A 25,848-nucleotide genomic window follows, 5' to 3' on the forward strand; every position below is an offset into this window, starting at 1 on the left:
GTACTCGGGCCCATTATCTGCTGCTTTCCAAGGTACATAAACAGGAAGCTGGATTGGAAGCAGAGTAGCCAGGATTTGAAAGGTCACTCTGATATCTGATGCTGGTATTGCAGACAGTGGCCCAACCCAGTGCACCACATCACTAGTGGCTCATAAAAGAATCTTGAAAGCCTTCTTTACATTACTCTGTGATGAACAAGTTATCATATACACAATGCTTCAAGACTCTGCTAAGATTAAATTACACATTCTTGGATAGTGGGACATCAAGTTTTGTCTGGTTTAACCCCTTGCCTTTTATTCAGTTGTTTGGGAAATGCAAGCGGTGTGAGATAGGTGCTGAAAAATCAGGAGTTGCATGGGGCCTGCTGTCGCTGAATTTTATACAGCTCCATTCTACAGAGGAATAAATATCCTGTATTTGTGTGTCTTCATCATGACAGCATTCAGATATATGGAAGATAACTTTTTTTTTTTAGTGGTATAACATGTAACCAAAGCATGAACAAGGATCTGATAATTGAATTCAAACAAGGGGCAGTCACTCTGGCATCACTGTACACACTAGCTGGAGAAAATCTTTACAATAGCCAAAAGGCAGCTCTTTTTAACAGCGACCCTACCATTCAACTTGGAATCATTTGTCATTTTGACAAGCTTTGTACCACCAGTTGTGACTGTTCATCAGCGAGTCACACACACTCGGGAATTATTTTGTCAGAACTTTGTCCTCTTGTCTTATTTGGATCGTCATAATGAGATGATGAAGGAAAGTACACCAAATATATCAGTGGCTCCCGCTACAGAAAAGCAACGTGAAATGATACTTCAGCTCAGTGTGAGTATTTTATACACCTCACTACTTTGACTGCTTTGAAGTCCCAACTCAAGGTATCACTTCAGTAAGGAAAGTCTTCTCCTTTCCTCTATGTCTGAAAAGAGTCTAGAAAGAATTTTGTCTCTCATTCATGTAAAAACAATCTCTATCTGATGTATAAGAATAGTTATATCTAAATGCCTACATACATACACAAAAAGGGTCCTTCAAAATGTTCCTGAAAAATGGAATTAAAACTTGTTTATTATGGTACAAAATATTTTTGAAATCCATGATCAGTTTTTTCATAATATGTATTTTCCATTAAATTTTTGAAGACTTCCTGTGCAACTCTCTCTCTCTCTCTATCTTCTATCTATCATGAATATCAGCTTAGCCAATCAGTAAACTTGCATTTTTATTGCATTATTCTATTCTATAGCTGAGTATCTTGTAATGTTTTGCATCATTTAATTACATGTCAGTAATTAAATAACTACATAACCACATTTAGGGAGATAAAGCAGTACCAAGCAGATGTTATATATTCAAGGAATGTCACATTTGCTCCACAGACAAAAACAACTGTACTAGTCTAAAGAAGAAGATGTAGGTTTAGCAAATCTTTCCCACACGGTGTTTATATGTTCTCTCAAATTACACATATTCTATGCCAGAAGCGTTTTTCTATTTTAATCCTTAAAGTCTGTTCCAAGTTGTTAATAAATAATCACCTTTTTTTCCTGTAGATAGCCTGGTAACTGAAGCTCTGAAATGAGCAGGTCACTTTCACAATCACTACCCCGCTCCCCTCCCCTGTCTCATTTTGTGAGTTGCTGTTCACACTCCTCCAGAAACAGAATCCTCTTACACAAATACTCATACATAATACAATTCATTTAAATTGCTTTTACCAGGTGGCTTTGCTCTGACTTGTTTCTCAGTATTTGAGATTCTGTCTTATTTGCATTGAGTTTTGTGAGTATGCTTTGTGTCATGGTTATCAGAGGGAACCCCTAGACAATAGAGCTATTGCTAAAAAAAAAATAACAAAACCAATCAGTCAGATCTTCCAAAGTGTTTTTCCATACTGAAGCAACAGCAGTGTTGGTACATGGGAAAGCCTGTGGCCAAGTTAAATCCTGGGATGCACAACTGTGCTCATTCTTGAACAGAACGATCCAGCAATTAATAATCTGATTGCTTTAGATTGTGAGGGGACAAACACATTGACAACATAAAAAAGGAAAAGAATATATAATTTATTTTCTGTTGAAATAAAGAATAATACTCTTGTATAACGTATATGGTATAAGGTATAATCCTAATTTTACTTTAATGAATGCCATGATAAAGGTATATTTTTAAATACAGTAATAAGTTCACATTAGACTTAGGAATACCCATCTCAACTTTGAAATTTAGATTACATTGGAAAATATTCTACATTTTATCAAAAGTTAACAAATACATACAGTTTTAATTTGCCACACTAAGAAATATTTTAAAATAACTCAATCACAGTTGATGAGATTCGGGGTATCTTTAAATCATTTCAAATATATGTTATCTGACACAGTATCTTGTGATGCCACAAACAACAGCAAAGAAAGGAAATCTGTATATTACAGGATTTACCAATGTGTTTCTGTGTTTCAAAATAGCCAAGGTAGAGGATGGTTCTATTCAGCAGCTCCAGTTATGCAGAGAAACATTGTGCAAAAAATGAAGAATGGAAATTTGTTGTGTGGTGATAACGTGTTAGATGCGCACTCAAGATCTCTCCCGTCTTCCCTTGTGTGCCTTCAAAGTAAGCACTGCCACCCTCCAGAATGGCATCTCCTAATCAAAACTCACTAACGCACTGGCCACACACCACCATCTCATGGTAACTGGTACCAGTGTTTAGCTACTATGTCATTATTATAAGTGAATATTCTTGTCTGCCAGTTTCATATGGACTTCTTATTACAAAGCAGTGAACCATATTCAGTCAAACCATTGAGAATAAATTCTTGAACACATCAAGGAAAGGCAAGACTTTGATTAGTCTTGGCAAAAATGAAGTGTAGATTATCCTTGTAGCTAACCCTTATATTGAATGCCACCTTCTTTGTGTTCAATTCTGCAAAATTATTTCTGTCATATGTAAGTTAGTAAGCAGTTAACTGAAATGCTTATAACATGTTTTCTATGAAGTTAATACAGATATTAATCCCTATGCCCTTATTCAAATTTGAGTCAATATTAAGACATTTATTTAATACTATGTATTTCTTTATGACCATAATCATTATGAAAATCATTGTCATCACATCTGCAGAAGAGAGGGCCATGTCATGATTATACAAAAGAGGGCCTCCCTTTAGAGCAATGAAATCAGGGCATTGTTTTTTTTTTTTTTTTAATTTTTATGTATTTGTTAGAGAGGGAGTGTTACAGAGGGAGGGAGAGAAAGAGAGAAAGATCTTCCATTCTCTAGTTCACTCCCCAAATGACTGCAACAGCTGGAGCTGAGTCATCCAAAGTCAGGAGCCAGGAACTTCTTCTGGGTCTTCCAAGTGGGTGCAGGGGCCCAAGGACTTGGGACATCTTCCACTGCTTTCTCAGGCCATTAGCATGGAGCTGGAGAGTAAAAGGAGCATCCGGGATGTGAACTGGCATCCATATAGGATGCTGGTGCTGCAGGCAGGACCTTAACCCACTACACCACAGTGCCGGCAGCGCGTTGTTCTAACTCTAACAAATTGGCCATGAATTCAACGTCTGGGATATTCTCCAAATGATAGAGTCTCAAAATTCTTATTTTTTGGGGGGTGGGGGTGGGGGAGGGAATAGAATAATGTTATTTATATTAAAAAAAGATACTGAAACTGAGTTGTAGTCAATGTATCCATTATGCATCAATTATGCATCAGATGCATTCTTTTTTATTTTACTTAAGAAGGGTGATCTCCACAGTTCAAGATTACTGCAGTGTAGAATTTGCAAATGACCTTGTGTCATATCATGTGCCATGTAAATATTCATACTTTTTATATACTAGATAATTGGTTGGATCAAAGCATGAAAGATCTTTTGGCATCTTAGGCACTATAAGGAATATATTACTTGTTCTAATAAAGATTTAAAAAATAAAAATATTTTATATCAGTGTTTCAGAATACTTCAAAAAGTGTGTGGAAAAATGGCTTTAAAAATACAAGGCTGGGCTGGCGCCGCGGCTCACTAGGCTAATCTTCTGCCTTGCAGCACCGGCACACCGGGTTCTAGTCCCGGTCGGGGAGCCGGATTCTGTCCCGGTTGCCCCTCTTCCAGGCCAGCTCTCTGCTGTGGCCAGGGAGTGCAGTGGAGGATGGCCCAAGTGCTTGGGCTCTGCACCCCATGAGAGACCAGGATAAGTACCTGGCTCCTGCCATCGGATCAGCGCGTTGCGCCGGCCTTGGCAGCCATTGGAGGGTGAACCAACGGCAAAGGAAGACCTTTCTGTCTCTCTCTCTCACTGTCCACTCTGCCTGTCAAAAAAAAAAAATAATAATAATAATAAATAAAAATACAAGGCTGGAATACCTGGATCCCAGAGTGCCTGGGTTCAAGTCCAAGCTCTGCTCTGATTCTAGTTTCCTGTCAATGTGCACCATGGGAGGTGGCAGGGGGTAGCTCAACTGCTTCACCCCTGCCATCCAGGTGGGAGACCTGGATGAAGGTCTAGGCTCCAGGCTTGATCCTGGCCGAGGCCTGGCTCATAGGGGCCTTTGGAGAGTGGCTTGGTGCTTGTGAGATCACCTTTTTCTCTGCATTTCAAATAAATTTAATAACTAATTAATTAAAATAAGAGCTTATTTCGGTGCTGCGACAAAGCAGGTTAAGCCACTGTCTGCGGATCCAGCATCCCCTGTGGGCCCCAGTTCCAGTCTTGGCTGCTCCACTTCCAATCCAGCTCCCTGCTAATGAACCTTGGAAAGCAGCAGAGGATGGCTGAAGTGCTTTGGTCCATGCTGCTCATGTGAGAGATCCAGATGAAGCTTCTGGCTCCTGGTTTCAGTCTGGCTCAGCCCCACCCGTTGTCGCCATTTGCGGTGGGAACCACCGGAAGGAAGATCTGTCTCTCTGTCTCTCCTCTCTCTCTGTAACTCTGACTTTCAAATAAATCTTAAAAAGAGAGAAAGAGAGAGAAAAGGGATGTACACCTATTATTCAGATTGTGAATTATTAGCTTTGGAAGCTGGTATTTAATAATTTTTATATTATTTCTCATAATATCCTGTCATTAATCTTTGAGAACCTGGAACATTGCACGTATTATTACAATACCAACTTGAATTATTTTCACTGGAGAAGATGCCAAAAGACATTATATATTCTGAGACCAGCAAGCAAGATTATAATTGATACTCAGAAAGAACGTCTGTCAAATAATAGGAAAGAGAAGAGTAAGAGAGACTGTGGCCAAAACTGGAAAACGATTTAGGAGCAAAGTCGGAGGAGCTCAGAATAGTTGAGTCATCTGTGGAAACAAGAGAAAAGACGACATCCGTAATTAATTCTTCATTTTTTTCCTTTAAAACTGAGAAGGAGCGCTTTATTTAAAACATAAAATTCAGAAATATACAAAAATAAAATTCACATAGGATAATGGCTAATGATATGAATGATGAAGTCAAGGAAATCACTTTTCAATATTTAAGCTAGTATTGAGTTTTTAACTTTCAGTGCTAAATTTAAATTCCTAGACATTCTTTTTAGTCCTTTTAATGTATAATTTACATAACACAATATGCATTTACCTGAAGTGTAATATTCAATGAATTTGACAAAATGTGTGGAGTGATGTAACCATAATTACAATTCAATTTTAGAACAATCTCATGACCCTGAAATGTTATCATGTGCAGATTTACAGGCAATCATTGCTCCTACCCTATTAGCAGCAAGAAAATATTGAGAGGCCGGCGCCGTGGCTCAATAGGCTAATCCTTTACCTGCGGCGCCGGCACACCGGGTTCTAGTCCCGGTTGGGTCGCCGGATTCTGTCCTGGTTGCTCCTCTTCCAGGCCAGCTCTCTGCTGAGGCCCGGGAAGGCAGTGGAGGATGGACCAAGTGCTTGGGCCCTGCACCCTCATGGGAGACCAGGAGAAGCACCTGGCTCCTGGCTTCGGATGGGCGCAGTGCCGGCCGTAGCAGCCATTTGGGGGTGAACCAACGGAAGGAAGACCTCTCTCTCTCTCTCTCTCTCTCACTGTCTAACTCTGCCTGTCAAAAAATAAAAATAAAAAAAGAAAATATTGAGACATTATGGAGCAGAAATGCTAAGTGTATGTTAAATGTATGGTCCACTATTGAGAAAATTACCACATTATTTTTCAAAATTGTGGTAACCTTCAGCAGCCAATGAAGGTTCTCATTGCTCCATATTGTTACCAACATTTGATAGTATCAGTCTTTGTTCATTTTAGTCATTCTCATGATTATGGAATGGTATCTGGCTGCAATTGCAACGTAATAACTATTAGTGTTTGATACTTTTCCACCTGCCTATTGTGAGCGTGTGTGTGTGTGTGTGTGTGTGTGTGTTTAAAACTGAATATATACATGGGCAATGGCCTGAGTATATAAGACAACATACTCTGATCCACATCGTCTACAGTAATGAATCCAAGAAGACAAATTTAGCCCAGAAAGGTCAGACATAGGTCCCTAATTGCCACATTTTCTTAATTTGGACTTCTGCTTTAAAATCCGGGCCAAAAAGAGAAAGCCAAATATGCCCCCAAATCAATCACATTGGATGCTGCCTTTCTATTCGACACACCTCCAGTTTCTCCACACCAGCAATATCCAAAGAAATACTGAAACCTTTTCCTTTTTTTGCACTGTGAAGATTTTTTCGCTCCTCTGTCTTTGAGTGTCAGTCAAGCTTAAGTGAGGGGGGTTCATCTCTTGCTGCAGATAAGTGGATAAAGAGTCTTGGTTCTCTTTTTGGTTATCCTCAGGTAGTTTTCAAGTGGTAAAATTAAAATTCAAACTCATATATTTTAATTTTTTTGGCCCATTATAAGTTGTGTGTTCTTTATTTATTTTTAATTTAAGTCTTTAACCAAATACATGATTTGGAAATATTTGGCATGAGGCTGTAATATGTTATTTAATTTTCTAATATTATTTTTTGAAAAAATTATTAAATTTTGATAAAGATCAGTTTAGCAAGTTTTGCATTTATGCATTATACTTTTGGTATCATTTCATAGATTTCTTTGACTAATCTGAGGACAATTTTTTTTCTATTTTCATTTAGAAATTTTAGGATGTTACCTTGTACATTTATTTCTATAATTCAATTTGAGTTTATTTTAATGTATGGTGTGAGGTGAAGAGCCAAGTTTTTTTTTAATACATTGGTATTTGATCATTATAGAACAATTTGTTGAATTATAATCTTTTGCTTATCTTGTCAAAAATCAATTGACCAGGTACAGCACTGTGGCCTGGCAGGTTAACCTGCTGCCTGCAGTGCTGGCATCCCATAAGGGCACTAGTTCAAGTACCGGCTGCTCCACTTCCAATACTGCTCCCTGCTAATGCTCCTATGAAAGCAGCAGAAGATGGACCACGTCCTTGGGTCCCTGTACCTACGTGGCAAATCCGAATGAAGCTCCTGACTCCTGGCTTCAGCCTGGCCCTGTCCCAGCTGATGCGGACATTTGGGGAGTGAAGCAGCAGATGGAAGACCTCTCTCCCTATAACTTTGCCTTTTGAATAAATAAATAGATCTTTAAAACAATCAGTTGACCATAGGTATGTGGGTCTATTTCTGGTCTCTATTTTCTACTTCAGTGGTATAAATGTTTACCTTTACATGAATAGCATTGATCTTGATTATTGTAGCTTTGTACTAACATTTGAAGTCTGATAGTTTAAGTGCTTCTAATTTTTTCTTTTTAAAGATTAATCAGGTTTTATAGTTCCCTTATCTTTCTATATACACTGTAGGATTATTTTTTTAATTTGTAACAAATAAACCTGCTGGCATTTTCATAGGGTTAGTTATGAGGGTATTTTGAAAAATTCATGGAAAATTGAATTAAAAGATAAATTTATTTTTGTGCAAAAAAGCTTTTGAAATCCATGCAAAATTTGTTTTTTTTTCTTCTGAATATTGATTTTCCATAGCTATTTAGAGACTTTTCACAGATGAACTGATTTGGGTAGAATTTTATTTTTAGGTTGCTCCTTGATAGTATGTAAAAATACAACTGACGATTTTTATGTGTGCTTGTGTTCTGTATCCTTTCTATGCTCACTTGCTAGTTCTAGCAGATTTCTCTGTAAAATCCCTAGACTTTTTAATGATTTATTTATTTAAAAGGCAAAGTGACAGAGGGAGTTATGGGTGAGAGAGAGAGGGAATCTTCCATCTATTGGTTCACTTTCCAAATGGCCTCTCTAGCCAGGTCTGGGGCAGGCGGAAGCCAGACTCCAGAAGCCAGGAACTCCTTCCTGATCCTCCTCAGGAGTGGCAGGGGCCCAAACTGTGTTAACCCACTATGCCACAAGGCTGCCTCCTATTTTTGAGCTTTTGAAGATTTTCCACATTGTTTTCCATAGAAACTGTACCATTTTACATTCCCACTAACAATGTACAGTGATTCTACTCACTCTAAATTCTTAAAAAAATATTATTTTCAAGTATGTGTATGTGTTTTTCTTTTGCTTTGCTTTTTAAAGTAGCCTTTCCTAATGAGTTTGAAATGATACCTCATTATGGTTTTGACTTTCATTTCCCTGATGACTAGCGATACTGAACATAATTTCATCTATGTATTGGCAATGTGTCTGTCTTATTTGGAGAAGTTTTTGCTGAAGCTCTTTGCCCATTTTAATTAGGTTATCTTCTTGTGGGTGAATTTTAAGAGTTGTTTATATATTCTGCATATTAATCCTTCATGAGATACATAACTTGAAAATATTTTCTCCCATTCTGTGGGTTGCCTCTTCACTTTGTTGTTAGCATCCTTTGATGTTTGAAAAATTTAGATTTTGATGGAGTTCATTTGTTGTTTGCTCTTTGTTGTCTCTGTTTTTGTTGTTCAAATAAAAAAATCACCGCCAAATCCCATGCCAAGAAGCTTCTCCCTCATGATTTCTAGTGTTATGGTTTTACATCTTATATTTACATCTTTGATCCACTTTTGAGTTAGTTCTTGGATATGGCATGAGGTAAGGACCCAGCATCATTCTGCTCCGTGTAGACAGCCAGTTTTCCCTTACCATTTGTTGAAAAGACTCTCCTTTCCCCATAGAGTGGTCTGGGTATCCTTTTGGAAAACCATGTTTATATATGTGAGAGTTTGTTTCTGGCCCTTTATTCAATTCACTGTTCTACATTACTTGTCTTTATGTCAGTACCACTCATATTGATGAAGGAAGCTGTGTAGTAACATTTGAAATCAGGAAATGCATTGATCATTTAAAAAAATTGTTTTGGTTCTTTGGGCTCCCTCAAGATTCCATATGAAGTTTAGGATGATTTCCCTAATTTGGAAAATATAAAAAGTCAATGAGATTTTTGGTACAGATTGAAATGATTCAAAGTATATCACTTTGAGTAGTATGGAAACCTTAACATTAAGTCTTTTAAAACATGAATAAGGGGTGCTTTCCATTTCTTTGTGTCTTCTTTAATAATTTCTTTCACTAGTATTTTGTAGTTTTGTCTGCTTGTATTCCTGAATATTTTTTTTAATTTCTTATAAATTATATTATTTTTATTAGTTTCCTTTTTTGTGATTTTTCACCTTTATGTATAGAAACACAGCTTAGTCTCAACATATGTGCTGGATTTTTCCTCCTGACACTTAACTAAATTTGTTTGCTATTGCTATCAGTTTTGTTATGGAATCTTTAGAAATTTACACATATGACATCATGTCATCTGTAAACACTGATAATTTTACTTCTCCCTTTCCAATTTGAGTATATTTTTTCTTTTTCTTGGCTATTTTCTAGCTTGAAATTCTAACAGTATATTGAATTTTATTTTATTTTATTTTTTTGACAGGCAGAGTCAGACAGTGAGAGAGAGAGACAGAGAGAAAGGTCTTCCTTCCGTTGGTTCACCCCCCAAAATGGTCGCTATGGCTGGTGCTGCACCGATCCAAAGCCAGGAGCCAGGTGCTTCCTCCTGGTCTCCTATGCGGGTGCAGGGACCCAAGCACTTGGGCCATCCTCAACTTCCCTCCCAGGCCACAGCAGAGAGCTGGACTGGAAGAGGAGCAACTGGGACTAGAACCCGGTGCCCATATGGGATGCTGGTGCCACAGGCAGAAGATTAACCAAGTGAGCCACGGCGCCAGCCCCAGTATATTGAATTTAAGTGCTGAAAGCGAGCATCTTTGTCTTGTTCTTGATTTTACAGGAAAGTGTTCAGTGTTTCACCATTGCATGTGATATTAGCTGTGAGTTTTTGCCATAGGGTCCTTATTGTGGCGAGGTCATTCTATGCATTCCTATTTGCTGAATTTATCATGACAAAAGTGCTTCCTGCATCAATTGTGATTATGTGTCTTCCCGCCCCCCCCGCCTTATTCCATTAATATGGTATGTTATATTGGTTTTTACATGTTGAAACATCCTTGCATGCCAAGAATAAATCCCATATAGGCCGGCGCCGCGGCTCACTAGGCTAATCCTCCGCCTAGCGGCGCCGGCACACCGGGTTCTAGTCCCGGTCGGGGCACCGGATTCTGTCCCGGTTGCCCCTCTTCCAGGCCAGCTCTCTGCTGTGGCCAGGGAGTGCAGTGGAGGATGGCCCAGGTGCTTGGGCCCTGCACCCCATGGGAGACCAGGAAAAGCACCTGGCTCCTGGCTCCTGCCATCGGATCAGCGCGGTGCGCCGGCCGCGGCGGCCATTGGAGGGTGAACCAACGGCAAAGGAAGACCTTTCTCTCTGTCTCTCTCTCACTGTCCACTCTGCCTGTCAAAAAATAAAAATAAATAAATAAATAAATAAAATAAAGACATATAAGTTGGCCGGCGCCGCGGCTCAATAGGCTAATCCTCTACCTAGCGGTGCCGGCACACCGGGTTCTAGTCCCGGTCGGGGTGCCGGATTCTGTCCCAGCTGCCCCTCTTCCAGGCCAGCTCTCTGCTGTGGCCAGGGAGTGCAGTGGAGGATGGCCCAAGTACTTGGGCCCTGCACCCCAGGGAGACCAGGATAAGTACCTGGCTCCTGCTTTCGGATCAGCGTGCTGCGGCTGGCCGCAGCAGCCATTGGAGGGTGAACCAACGGCAAAGGAAGACCTTTCTCTCTGTCTCTCTCTCTCACTGTCCACTCTGCCTGTCAAAAAATAAAAAAAAAAGACATATAAGTCTTCTAATATACTGTTGAATTCAGCAGGTTGCTAGTAATTTTTTTTAGGATTCTCACATCAACATGCATAAGGAATATAGACTTGGACTTTTCTTTTTTTGGAGTGTCTGTCTGCCTTTGGTATCAGATTGATGTTGACCTCATAAAATTAATGAGAAAATAGTCTATCCTCCTAATTTTTAGACACTTGAAGAAGGTTTAGTATCAATCTTTAAAAGAATTTGGTAGACTGTACTGGTAAATCAATATGGTTATGGTTTTTTGGTTGTTTCTGTTGAAAAATTTTTGATTATTGATTCAGTCTCCTTACTAGTTATGAGTCTGTTCAGATTTTCTCTTTCTTTAAAATTCATTTGGGGCCATTGCTGTGGCATAGCGGGTGAAGATGCCGCCTGCAGTGCCGGCATCCCATATGGGTGCCAGTTCCGGTCCCGGCTGCTCCACTTCCGATCTGGCACTCTGCTGTGGCCTGGGAAAGCAGTGGAAGATGACTTCCACTTCAAGATGACTTCTTGAGCCCCTGCTCCTGGCTCCTGGCTCCTGGCTTCAGATCAGTGTAGTTCTAGCTGTTGCGGCCAATTGGGGAGTGAACCAGCAGATGGAGGATCTCTCTCTTTCTTTCTCTCTCTCTCTCTCTCTCTCTGTGCAACTCTGACTTTCAAATAAATAAATAAATCTTAAAAAAAAAAGATTCAGTCATAGTAAGCTGTGTATTTCTAGGAATGTGTTCATTTTATTTAGATTTTACAATATTTTTAGTGTATAATTTTTTATAGAACTCTTATAATCCTCCTTTTATTTCTGTAAAATCAATAATAATGGCCTTGCTTTCATTTCTTAGTTATTTGAGGTCTCTCTTATTTTCTTACCAATACAAGTAAGGGTTTCCAATTTTGTTGATCTTTTCAAAGAACCAAGTCTTATTTTCACTAGTTTTTCTATTGCTTATATATTGCCTATTTTGTTTATCTATGTTCTAATTTTTATTACTATTATAACTATGAATCTCTTCTTAGTTCTACTTTTGCTATATTCCAGTATATTGAAATGTTGTGTTTCTATTTCCTTTGTCTCAAAATGTTTTCTAATTTTGCATATGATTTCTTCTTTGACTACTGTTTGAGTTTTATTACTTCATAAATGCTGCTACTAATTTCTAGTTTCATATCATTGTAATTAAAAATGATACTTTATGTAAATGCAATATTTTTATATGTACTAAACTTCTTCTGTGAACTAACATGTTGTCTACCCTGGAGAATATTCAAATATCTTATGTGCCCTTGAGAAAAATATCTATTTTCATGTTGTTGGGTAGAGTTTTCTATCTATGTCTATTAGATCAATTATTAGGTCTATGGTGGTATCCAAGTCCTCTGTTTCTTTCATCTGATTGTCCTTATTGTTAGTGGAAACCAGTCTCCTACCATTATTGTAAAGATGTCTACTTTTTAATGTTTACTTCATATATTTTGTAATTCTGATGTTTGGTACATACATGTGTGTAATTGTTAAATATTCTTAGTGAGCTTTCCTTTTAGCAATATGTAACATACTTCTTTGTCTACTGTGACATTTTTAAATTTAAAGTCTTTTTTTTTTTGCATTGTATAAGTATAGCCAGTCATGCTCCCTTTTATTTCCTATTTGCAAGGAATTTTTTTTCCATTTTTTCACTTTCAACTTATATATCCCCTTAAACCTAAAATGAGTTTCTTATTGATTACATAAAGTTAAAAGTGGATTCTATATTTATAACCATTTTGTCAATCTATATTTTTTGATTGGGGAGTTTAATCAAATCATATTTTAAGTAATTACTGGTAGGGGACTTATTTTTGCTATTTTGCATTGTTTTCACTTTGTCTTATAACTTTATTGTCCCAACTGCATTTTCAGTTTCTTTTTTATGGTCTTTATTTCTCGTTTGACATTCAATTTCCCATTTTACTGAGACAATTTATCATATTTTCATTTACATTTATAAAACATAGTTACCTTCTCTTCTTTGAATAAATCTATAAACTGTTCTGAAAGCTTACCCAATGCTCAATCTAACCTCCGGGCCCAATCAGAATCAGTTTCTATTTGCTGCCTGAATATGGGTCACGCTCTCCTGTTTCATTGCACATTTAAAATTTTGACTAAAATTTAGATATTTAAGAGAATATGTTGAAACAACATCCCTGTATTCTCCTCTATTTACCTGTGTTTTTTCCTTTGTTTTGTTTTTAATACCTCCCCTTGAAACAAGTTTTGGCATCTTTCATTCAGTGCAAGGCAAGTTTTTGTTCAGTTTAGTTCTCTAGTATTTCTCCTCATGAGTAGCCAGTAATGTGGAAAGAGGTTAAAGCCCTTGAGCCTGTAAGACCTTCATCCCATGTGCTGATTCTGGCTTTGGTTTGCAGAGTACATTCAAATTTGGAGGGGGTTTGCCCATCTCCCTTGATATTTTATTTTTGGTGGATTCTCCCAGGTCTCCCTGGCTCTTCTGTGTAGATGCCAAGGTATCCAGGTACATGGAGAGAATTTATCTTAGTACTTTTGTGGGTCTTACCTTTCTAAAATCTCCCATTTATTTCTGGCTTATTGTTTGCTTGCCACGACTGGCAACTCAGTCAAGGATACCAGTGTTACAAGAATTTCTCATTCATTCATTTCTTTGTTTCTTTCTTTTTCTTTTCTTTTTTTTTTTCTTTGACAGACAGAGTGGACAGTGAGAGAGTGACAGAGAGAAAGGTCTTCCTTCTGTTGGTTCACCCCCCAAATGGCTACTACGGCCGGCACTGTGCCGATCCGAAGGCAGGAGCCAGGTGCTTCCTCCTGGTCTCCCATGGGGTGCAGGGCCCAAGCACTTGGGCCATCCTCCACTGCACTCCCGGGCCACAGCAGAGAGCTGGACTGGAAGAGGAGCAACCGGGACAGAATCCAGCGCCCCGACCGGGACTAGAACCCGGGGTGCCAGTGCCACAGGCGGAGGATTAGCCAAGTGAGCCATGGCGCCGGCCTCTCATTCATTTCTTAACAAATTTTCCACTTAAAGACATCAGCACTAACAGATTTCACCTGTCTTTCAAAATTGGCTTTGCCAATATGGAAACAAGGCTGCCAGGATCTTGGACTAGTCTTGTACTCATCAATCAAATGAGGAGGCACAGGAGAAGCCTTCGACAGGAGGGCTACAGACTGCCACTGTGAGCGTCTTCAAACACTTCTTATTTTGTTTTCTTGTGTTGCCTTACATTTCTCCATTTTCAGAACCTTGACATGACTATCTAATTTTAAACTAAATCTTTTTTTTATATTAAAGTAGGCTTCATAGAGTCTCAATATCTCCATAAGCAGAAATTAGTCTTTGAATATGAACTGTTGACTACTCGGAAATACTTGTTGAATGTTACAGCCCACCAAAGTGAGTCGGGTAAAACAATATCTCTAGGGATTTCTTTCTCTTTTGTTTCTTAATTCTATTTTCAAAAATTCTGCCATACAACCTTCTGTTTCTATTTGCTTTGTGATCCTACATCAACTACAAACACTTACTAACTCCTTGACCCATTTTGTCCTGGACCATGGGCACATGGTGAATACTCCTTGAAACAGAATACCCCGTGAACTTGCTTCTATCTCATCCTTTCCGGAGGTTGAGGGGAGTCTTTTTAGCATTTTTACATAATACTGTGTTTCTTGCTCCATGTTTTCAATTATCTTATTTCTCTAAATATTACAAAAGGACTTATGTACATTTTATGAAGAAAATTTTTAATTTTGGAAGTTCTCGGTATTGTCATTCTTTAGCTTATTGATTCCACTGGTGCTAAAAATTTACTTTAGCTGATTTACTGGTATTTTTACACTAGATTGTAAGCTTGCATTTCTGGGTTTTATGTGGAAAACCCAAGAGTTCTAGTTCTAGCACTTCAAAGATGACGTCATTCTTTTTCTTCTGCTAAATCTCTTGGGACGTTACCCATCTAGCACAAGTTAATTTCATGCTTTGGGCTTTTCTTTAACCATGCAAGTAATATAATTTTGATCACCTAACCAGAATTCAGGGAAGGATCCTTTACAACACTCAGAAACTTTCTTTCAAATCTAGATCTCATGCCAAGATAGTTGAGTCTTCTTGCGATGTCTATCTGTTGATAACTAGACATTTCTAGTCTACATTTTGGCCACATCGTACGTAGCACTTTGTGGGTCCCAGATTTGAATACAGCTCTGAAGTCTAATCCCTGCCCTTCTAAAAACTCCAAAGTTTGCTCAGGGTCAGTTTTAAAGAGCAAACCTGGGGGTGGGAGTTTGACACAGTGGTTAAGTCACAGCTGAGATGCCCACATTCTGTATCAGGGTCTCTCAGCTTTGAGTCCCCGCACTCTGCTTCAAATCCAGCTTCCTGCTAGTGTACACTCTGGGATGCAGCAGGTGATGGATCGGGTGCTAGGTGCCATGCCAACCACGTGAGAGCCCTGGATTGAGCTCCACGCTCCTGGCTTCCATCTGGATCAGCCCTGCCAATTGCTGACATTTGGTGAGTAAATCAGCAGACAGAAGTAATCTCAATCTCTCTCTCTCTCTCTCTCTCTCTCTCTCTGTGTGTGTGTGTGTGTGTATGTGTGTCTGCCTTCAAATAAAATGAAACTTAATAAAAATGAATTAGAATTAAATGCAAATATGTAGGGTGCAGATGTTGTTAACCTCCTCAGGAAAGGGAGGCATAAGAAGAGGTTGGTCTGCCTTGCTGTGCAATAGAACAACATGACTTATTCCTATTCACCTGTAACATTGCAGGGTGACCTGCAAAGTCACATTATCACTCTGCTGTCCATATCTTTATTTTTGACCTCTGAATGTTTGCCTTCAAGGAAGTGTGACTATTCACTTTATATTTTTTCTTTCTTTTATTCATTTATTTATTTGAAAGGCAGACTTAGAGAGAAAGAGAGAAGGAAAGAGAGAGAGAGACAAAGAGAGAGAGAGAGATAGTCTTCCATCTGCTTGTCTACTCCCAAATGGACACAACGACTGGGATTGGGTTAGACTGAAACCAGGAGCCAGAAGCCTCCTCCAGGTCTCCCACGTGGATGCAGGGGCCCGTGACTATTCACTTTTAAAAAATTACGAAATTGTATCCAGTATTTATAATTTCTTTTCTCTTTAAGAGCTACAACATGAAATCTTCATGTTGATATCATTATGTTTGGAGTTCACTTCTGGGATTTTCTAAATAGAAAATCATACACATATAAGTAATGTTTGCTCACGAGTCAGCTTTCTGATAAGTATAATTTTTCAAAATAATGTATTGCAATGGCAGAATCATCCAGAACATTGTTACACAGAGTGAGAGCATTCTAGCCCGTTCACAGTTTTAATGAGAATGACACGCATTTTTCTCTGTAACTTTGGCCTTGGGTTTGAAATAGTTATCAATCATAGAATGTCTACTTTTATACCTTGGTAATATTTAGTCAGAAATTAATGAAAAATGTAGCAAATGCCTTTTTAGGCACCTATTGAGATGACTGCAAATTTTCAGCTATTCAAATGCTATAATATTTTTGTTGAGTGAATGACACCTGTTATTACTTCCAGGGAAGGAAACCTACTCCATCAGGAGCAGCAATGTGTTAGTAACCCACTCCATGGTTCAGGGTGACTAAGAGAGCCACAGCTCACATCACACAGATACTGAATGAAGAGAAGACAGAGCAATATTTATTTTTCACTAGTGGACGTCAGTCCACCGTGGCCTGCAGGGTTCTGTCCCAAAGCTGATGCAGGGTGATGTCCTGCATGCATTCCCCTCCTGCTGCCAGCCAAGCATTCTCACCTCTCCTGCCCAAATCTGAAACTCAGAAAGCTGGGGCCATTTCTTTTTTCTTATCCATCAAGACTTCAGTTGTTTGTTTCTGTAGCCTCAGTTTCTTAAAATTTTTATCATCATATAGTAAGTGTAATTCTTCTAGTTTTATTTAGGACACTCCAAATAAGTTTACTTTAAGGTCTATGATTTTTTTTTCATGAGGGGTGAATTAACATTAAAATGTTGATTTTTATTGTACTATATTTTTATATTATGTTATGCTCAAGTATTTTAAGATTTTGATTACTTTTCTGCTTCCCTTTTATTGTCTCTATCATCTGTCTCCCTTTGTTATTACATCCATTATGTGGATTGCAGAATTGTGGATGGCTCCATTTAAACCCAAGGCCCCAAGACCTCAACTGGGTCTTACAAAAGTCATTGAGAATTTCTGAGTTGTGATATTATTGTGAAATGTGACATTCAGTTCTGGAATGTGTGATCACCTTCAGTTTCTGGTGAGGAAGCTGTGTCTTTGTAATTCCTTCTACCCTAAATGACAGCCATAGATAGGTCGCATTTTCTCAGGTTCTTCTCTAGGACTGGGTAATTCCCCTTGAGTCTATGTTTCAAATGGCATAATTGACTCCGGTATATCATGTAGCATGGAATCATTTATTCCCTATTGCACTGCATTATTCAGACTACTATGTACTTCTGCTTCGTTTAAAATCCAGGACCCAGAAAGTCCATGGATTTAACCAAAATCACCATTGAGCAGTTCTGTTGGATCGATGATCCATGCAGATGTTCATGCTTATTTTGGCTGCGAGCCAGGCTGCACATGTTCAGTTTTCTTTTCTGTGTGTTGCCTATAATTCCTATGTAGGTAGAACAGAAAAGGATTGAAGTGGAAAATTATTAGGTCACGTTGGTCAGAAGTCATCTGCTTAGCCTCAGAGTCTTAAAGATTCCTTCAGATAGCTCAATTCTATTGCCTGGCACACACACATGGACACACACACATATCTGTGTCAATGTGCCAGATCATTCATACACACACACATATGATATTATAAGTGTACATATATGTGGGTATATCTTTTGTCTATATCAATGTCAGTGAAAGGGCTTATCTCCTCTGGGTGTGTTTGTGTGTGGGTGTAATTTGTTTTCTTTTATCAAAATAAAGGTGTATTTCCAGTAGTTTGGGTTAAGGAAAATCAAAGGAGTTGTACATATTTTCTGTTTGGATTAATTTCTCACCGAAGAACTAACAATGACCGTGGCCTTCTAGTGATTCTTGGCATTTACTCCTGAACTAGACTGTCTTTCGCTAGGGAAGCTGGTGCTTGAATTGGGATGAAGTCATCCTTATACCTGACAAGATGAGAGGAAAATGTGGTTGAATTAAATTGCAAATGGCACTCTCTTAAATTTTATTTTCAGTAAAATACCACTTAACATGTAGAGCAGATCTTTTCTCCTTCAAAATGCATGACAGCCATTTACTAATGAATGCTTTTAAATCTACTGCCTGAGCCTTAAGATATAACAAATTATAAATTCATTTTTTTTTTGCTATAAAGATGGAGCGAATGAAGAACATATAGGATTTGGGCCAGGAAAGTCAAAGCTGTATTTGAAAATTGGAAAAGATTCTGTTTGTTAAGTTAGCATCTTCTCTTTGCACATCTTCTATGGGAATCATCTAACAGTGACTTAAATCTTGCTTTACAGGATCTACTAAAGTTGTCATCCTTCTCTTCGTCACAGGTATCAATTTATAATATGTTATTCCAGAAGATAAGGCAACTGAAGAGAAGAAAGAAGGGAAAAGAAAATAAAACGTACACGGAAAGACAACACATAGATCTTATTTTATCTTTTATTGTTTTTAAAGTTTATTTCTACCTTGAAAGTCAGAGTCATACACATGAGCGTGCACATACACACTCACACAGAAGCAGATGAGGAGAAACAGAGAGAGAGAGAGCAAGAGAGAGAGCTTCCATTTGCTGGTTCACTCCCCAAGTGCCCGCACAGCCAAGGTTGAGCCAGGCTGACGCCAGGAGCCAGGAACTCCGACCTAGTCTCCCACTTAGGGGCAGGGGCAGAAGCACTTGGGCCTTCCTAGGCTGTCTTCCCAGTTGTATTAGGAGTGAGCTACATGGGGCTGGCATAACAACCGGCTGCTTGACCTGCAGTGCCACAGTGCTGGCCCCTGTTCCAGTACTGGATACAGACAATATGTTTCCTTCTAGTATCCACCTTTGACATTCACAGGCTTTCTATTTGCATGCTTACTTTCCTTAGCCCTTGATCTGGGTAAGATGGGTAGCTTTAGCAAAAATTAATTTTCTGGCTCCTATAATGTCTACATCCTGGAAACTCCGCCTTTAACTCCACTTTCCTCCCCCAAGTTTGCTCTGGTAAACTTGCCATTTCCGGAGAAATCAGATATCCCTGCATCTCACAATGCTAATGAGAGAACAGAGATGCTGCAAGAGGATGAGGTTTCTCTACTTGTCCCTTTTTGGACTCCTGATTCAGTTACAGACCTGAACCTGCAGGGCAATCTTCTCTTTTGGTCTTCAGCCTTTTTCTTCATCTGGCTTTGACTTTGTACCCTTCAGTAATTACTAATTCTCTTTCATAATCGGTGCATGTCTCTTTCCTGTTCTCTGTTTCCACAGTGCCTATGAGGGTAGATCAGAGGGACAACTGAATAAATGAATGAATGATACCCCAGAGTGGGCTAGGAAGGAGCAAATAAAGACAAAACTGGGCAACAGAAATCTAACATAAATACACACCCCCTGAAAGATTTGCCATTTCCATTCCATCACAGGAGTTTTGGTATTTTCTCCCAATATATTATTTTCTTTTGATCTCCCACAGAGACCACCAAATGCTGGGACATGTAAAATGTTATCTTTCTGATGCTATGTGCTGAGGTCAGTTAGTGCCCAGGTTCCATGTTATGGTGGTGTCAGAGGTTACATCTGTAATGAGTTGACATATCTCATCTTTTTCTCGTCATAGTTTATTATTTTTAAAAGCACCAACTCATTAATTTTACTGCCAAAGAATTGTGTTTCATACTAGTTTAAAGTTATTTTATTTGTCTATGTCAGCAGCTGCACCTGATACTCCATGATGCCGGATTCCAGAAGGATTCCCAAGGTACCAAATGGCAAAGGCACACTTGGCAGTATCAGGACAAATCTGTTTAGTTAGAGTCTTAGCTTGGTGCCCTGCTGCCCTTTTTAAACAAATGTATTGGATTTTTGCACTTTATTGCTGCTTCAGAGCCCGATCTCGAAAACAGACTTCTCTAATATTATGTGTGAGAGAGAGTTTACTTAACAAACGATCCCATATTGCCTTTAACAGGGCAGGTTGTTAACCTGGATTATTGTACGCTGGTGAAGCACTCATAGTTCCCCGGCTTTTAACATCCACTCTTTCCCCTGCTTCTAGCAGCTTCGTGAATCAAGAAGCAGGCCACGAGCACATAGTGGTGAATAAAATTCAGCAGGCTCTCTCTAAGTCACATGCATTTCTGACATGTGTTGCTCTGATTCAATAAGACTGTCATGGGGAAATGACTGGTACTGCATATTCCCAATGGAAATACCACTTGTAAAATATCTCATTTAATTGTATTGTCAGGTTCAGCAATTGAAGTTGCCAGCTGTTGCCCTTCTGTCCAGTTGATTTTTAGTCTCCCTTTATTTACTATCATAATTATGTGATTAAAAGAGACAGTAGCTTTAATCAGAAACAACCAGCAGTCACAGAGCCAGAAATAGATCGTTAGTGGGTTTTTCAGAAATGATAGTCAGGTTCAAGGAAGAAGAATGCTGCAGGTTTAGCATCTCAAGTGTGGGGAGATTGCTTCTTGACGTCCCATGCTGACGGCTGGAATCACATGCAATTTTCCAAGTCCCTAGAAGCGCTAAGAAAGAGTTTTCTGGTAGTTATAACTAACACTGTCTGTTCAGTCCTGAAGTTAGGTAAATGATGATGCAAGAATTGTGGAGTTATTCTCAGCTCTACTTCCGCAAAGTCTTCTTTCTCTATTCCCAATTCCATCTCCTCTCGCTTTCAAATCCCAAGGCTCTCACTGTCACTGACATCTGACATTTGCTTTAGTCCACATTGCCAATGAAGAAGTTTCTTCCCAAAAGAATTGGTCCACAGTTTAGGGCAGCCAAAACATTTCTTCACACTTTTTGAATGCTTAAGGTCCATGCTTAATGCTCTTTTTCTCTATTATGAGTCTGTTTTGGGTTTAGGATTCTAGATGCAAAGTACAATCCCTTCATCATTTTTCAAAAGGAATTCACTCACCTCTGTAACACGAATGCTGATTGGAGCTCTAGCTGTATTTTAGCAGACCCGACTTTCCATCAACCCATTGGCTCTCCTCCCCTGTTCACCATTCCTAAACAAATCCCTCCCCTACTCACGTAGAAGATTTCCACTGTCTTTATTTTTCCTTCAAGTTTCAGTGTTTACTTCAAGAAGATTGGTTAAATAAAGATTTCTGGACAAATAGAGGTCTTCTTAATTATAGTAAATAACTTTTTTTTTTTTTTTTTTTTTTATTTTTTTTGACAGGCAGAGTGGACAGTGAGAGAGAGAGACAGAGAGAGAAAGGTCTTCCTTTGCCGCTGGTTCACCCTCCAATGGCCGCCGCTGCAGCCGGCGCACCGCGCTGATCCTGGCAGGAGCCAGGAGCCAGGTGCTTTTCCTGGTCTCCCATGGGGTGCAGGGCCCAAGCACCTGGGCCATCCTCCACTGCACTCCCTGGCCATAGCAGAGAGCTGGCCTGGAAGAGGGGCAACCGGGACAGAATCCGGCGCCCCAACCGGGACTAGAACCCGGTGTGCCGGCGCCGCAAGGTGGAGGATTAGCCTATTGAGCCACGGCGCCGGCTAGTAAATAACTTTTAAGATTTATTTATTTGAGAAGCAGAGTAACAGACAGAGAGGGAGACATAGAGAGAGGTGTTATATCTGCTGGTTCACTCCCCAAGTGGCTGCAATGGCCCAAGCGGGGCCTATCTGAAGTCAAGAGCTTCTTCTGGATCTCCTATGGCGGTGCAGGGTCCCAAACACTTGGGCCATCTGCTGCTATGGTCTGACTCTGTCCTGCTAACATCCCTATGCTGAAACCCAGTCACCAATGTGATGGCCTTTGGGATTGGTCAGACTCTGAGACCTCCCTTCTCTCCCTCGGGAGGGCTCACTGAGAAGGCACCACTGCCAACCAAGAGATGATGAGCCTCAGCAGCCCAAGTCTGCAGGAACTTGATCTTGGAATTTCTGTCCTCCAGAACTATGACAAGCACATTTCTGTCATAAGCTACCTGCTTTAAAATATTTCCATGTAACTGCCCAAACACACTAAGACACCTGATGATAAATACTTACAGCTTGACTGTAATTCAAAGTAATCTCCAAAATTTGTTACATGCTTGTTTCAATTCCAGAAGTGGCTTAATTTCCAATTTTGTAATTTGAATATTCAAAATCATAATGTGCTAGAGTTAAAAATGAGGGTTGTTAAATACGATAGGCCCCAGTCCCTATAGCCAGAGCGAGGGCCTCCCCCAGGGAGTCCCGAGTCTCAGGCCAGTTCTTTGATGCCGTGTTGCTGTTCCTAGCTCCAATGCAGTGATTCTAAACTATTCAATGCATTTCTCCAAGTGAATATGGATGCTTTTTCAAATGGAAGAATATGTCTTTTTTTTTTTTTTTTTGACAGGCAGAGTGGACAGTGAGAGAGAGAGACAGAGAGAAAGGTCTTCCTTTTGCCATTGATTCACCCTCCAATGGCCACTGTGGCCGGCACTCTGCAGCCGGCGCACTGCGCTGATCCGATGGCAGGAGCCAGGTGCTTCTCCTGGTCTCCCATGGGGTGCAGGGCCCAAGCACTTGGGCCATCCTCCACTGCACTCCCTGGCCACAGCAGAGAGCAGGCCTGGAAGAGGGGCAACCAGGACAGAATCCAGCGCCCTGACTGGGACTAGAACCCGGTGTGCCAGCACCGCAAGGCGGAGGATTAGCCTAGTGAGCCAAGGCGCCGGCCAAGAATATGTCTTAAAAGTGCAGACTTGGATGACTGGAGCAAGTACAAATAGATCTAAAGTGTTATATACTTAATACAGGGTGTGTAATACATGGAGTAATAAAGATGATCCAACTTCTTTCAACCCAGTAGGTAAATGTTTCTGAAGAAGGTGAAGCGCAAAGTCTGTCTCTGGGAAACCTGACTGAATGGATAATAACCCAACTTTCTTCTTGGGTTTTGAGTACACGAATGGCATTATTCTTTTTTAAATTATTTTTCTATTTTTTATTTGACAGAGTTTTAGACAGTGAGAGAGAGAGAGACAGAGAGAAAGGTCTTCCTTCCATTGGTTCACTCCCCAAATGGCCACTACGGCCGGAGCTGCGCCGATTGGAAGCCAGAAGCCAGGTGCTTCTCCTGGTCTCCCATGCGGGTACAGGGCCCAAGCACTTGGGCCATCCTCCACTGCCTTTCCAGGCCACAGCAGAGAGCTGGACTGGAAGAGGAGCAACCAGGACTAGAACCTGGCACCCATATGGGATGCTGGTGCAGCAGGCGGAGGATTAACCAAGTGAGCCACGGCGCCGGCCCCAGATGGCATTATTCTTGATGTTTACCTACGTTCATGTATGACCGTCGGCAAATCACTTCTAACCTCAACCTGACTTTCCTCACCCGCTAAGCAAGGATAGTAGTTCCTATCTCACATGGTTTGTTTCTGCTTTAAAAGAGTGCATGACAGGCTTTCTTGAGCAAGATATGCGCTCTGGGACCATGAGGTTTCCTCCTCCTCCCATCTGTCGTTGTGATTTTACTTGAATTGTTAACCTAGAATTAGCTTATCTATTTCTTAGGTCGCTTTTCAAAACAAACTCCGTTTTATTTTGGCCTTCCCTGCTAGGATAGTAGTAAGACTTAAATACCATCTTGGAAACACATTCTTTTTTTTTTTTCTCTCCTTTTTTAAAGAACAAACTCATTTGTGACAGACTTGACACATGGTCTTGAAGAATAAGGAAAGTCAGGCGATGAATGAGTATTTTCCAGGAGACAGGTAAAGCATATTTGGTAGATTAATTCTCAATTCACCTTCTCCGAGGAAAAGGACAAAACCCTCATTCACCAAGATTCTAAAGAGATTTCCTGGCAAATCCCTCACCGGCCCCACATCAGTCTTGGCTGTGAAGCTTCCATTCCCCAGAGCTCGGCTTCCTTCCTGGGTCCCAAACCTTTTATCGAGCTGCAACAAAGTCCAGCAAACAATGGGCTCCTTGCGCTGACATTCACGCGTCTGCTGGCACTCGGGGGAGCCACGGCGTCCGCGCTGATCAGGAATCAATCTTGCTGCCTATCATCCTCTTTGCTGGAGAAGAAAGCGAGTTAGTGCAATTACCGCATCCAGAACAATTACCTCACCTTCAACCGCGCGTTCTCCAGAGAAAGATGTTGGGGAGCTCGTGGGCAGGAGAGATGAGTTTTTAAGGAGGAACAGGTGTTGATCGTGAGTGCCGCCCGCCCGTGGGGAAAGTATTGAGGCTTCCTTCATGACAGGGGTTAACCAGGCAATAGGAGCCACGTGCTCTGCCCAGCTGGGTTCTGGCCCGGTTCTGGCCCCGTTCCAAGGGTGCTGCCTTGACAGAGACACAGAGTCTGAATACGGAAAGTGGACTCCATCGTCCCCCTCCAGCTCTGACACCATGGGTCTCGCGCAGTTCCTCCGAAATTACTCCTTCTGCAGAGGGAAGAATTAACAACAACGGTGAGGCACTCCACTAAAGCAGCTAAAGACTTTTTAGCCACAAATCACACCTCTTTAAAAAAAAGTCACCTGTCCGTCTTGTTATACAGGCCCAGGTGTCACTCTTTAACCCAACAGCTAGGAGAAAAGGCAATTCTGAGCCCAGCTTCCAGGGAACCCAAACAGGAGCCATCAACGCGAGGGGCTAATCCAAGAAACCTGGGGGTTCTGGATTAGGACATCAGCAAGGGGAATTAGAAAAATAAACACAAGCGGACTCCCCACCCCTCAAAGTGCCCGGGATTGTCATTCTCAGCCTCTGTATTTTGCTGTAGGCAAAGCTAGCACGGGTGCAATAAGGGACGTTTCCCGCTGTGCGTTTTTTCCCTCCTCCTATTTGGTATTTATTTGAAATTTTTTTTGTCTTATTTTTCAGGAGCGATCCGAGAGGCAGGCCTTGGAAAAGACTCAAAGTTGAACAAAACGGAGATTTCCTGGAAGCGGCTGACTCGGATTCGGGAGACCCGGACGCCCACGTCTTGCCGCGTTCGGGTCCAGGCGCCACACCCCGAGTCCTGCGCCGTTGCCCACGCCCGGCTCCAGGCCCTCCGCCGGGCTGCGCGGGCCCACGTGCCGCGCGTGGAGCAAACCTGCGGGGCACGTGGAGCCGCCGCGGGCTCACCTGCGCCGCCCGCCCCGCGCGCCCCGCCCGGCGCCCCGCCCCGCCCGGCTCATTGGCTGCGGCTCCGAGGGGCGGAGAAGGGGCGGCCGCGGGGGTCTCATTAGCGATGCGGACGCGCTGCTCCGCGCGGTAGTCCGGGGCGTGCAGTGCAGCACCGCGGCGGGTCCGGTGTGCGACTCCGGCAGTGGCCGCCGCGTCTGCGGAGGCTATGGGGACGCGCGCTTTTCCTGCGTGCGCACCCGGCGGCGGCCCGGCGCGCCCTGTCCCGCTGCCGTAGGGAGCGGCCGTGGCGTGATCGATCACTCGCTGACGACCCCCGGGACCCACTCGTCTCGGCCCTCTGCGTCGCTGTGCG

At 41.1% G+C, this 25,848-nt stretch overlaps 1 long non-coding RNA gene across 1 annotated transcript; it reads right to left on the bottom strand.

The window, feature by feature from the left end:
- Window positions 1-18,932: 18,932 nt before the first annotated feature.
- Window positions 18,933-25,465, bottom strand: LOC149127875 (uncharacterized). The gene is made up of 3 exons (XR_016230045.1): window positions 24,902-25,465; window positions 24,490-24,805; window positions 18,933-19,691 (listed from the first exon to the last, which is right to left on the bottom strand). It is a non-coding gene; the product is annotated as an uncharacterized LOC149127875 (long non-coding RNA).
- Between the last annotated feature and the right edge of the window lie 383 nt (window positions 25,466-25,848).

This window comes from Oryctolagus cuniculus, chromosome 2, assembly GCF_051225735.1.
Source record: "Oryctolagus cuniculus isolate XC-2025 breed Fujian yellow rabbit chromosome 2, ASM5122573v1, whole genome shotgun sequence".
In the NCBI taxonomy this organism is placed as follows: domain Eukaryota; kingdom Metazoa; phylum Chordata; class Mammalia; order Lagomorpha; family Leporidae; genus Oryctolagus; species Oryctolagus cuniculus.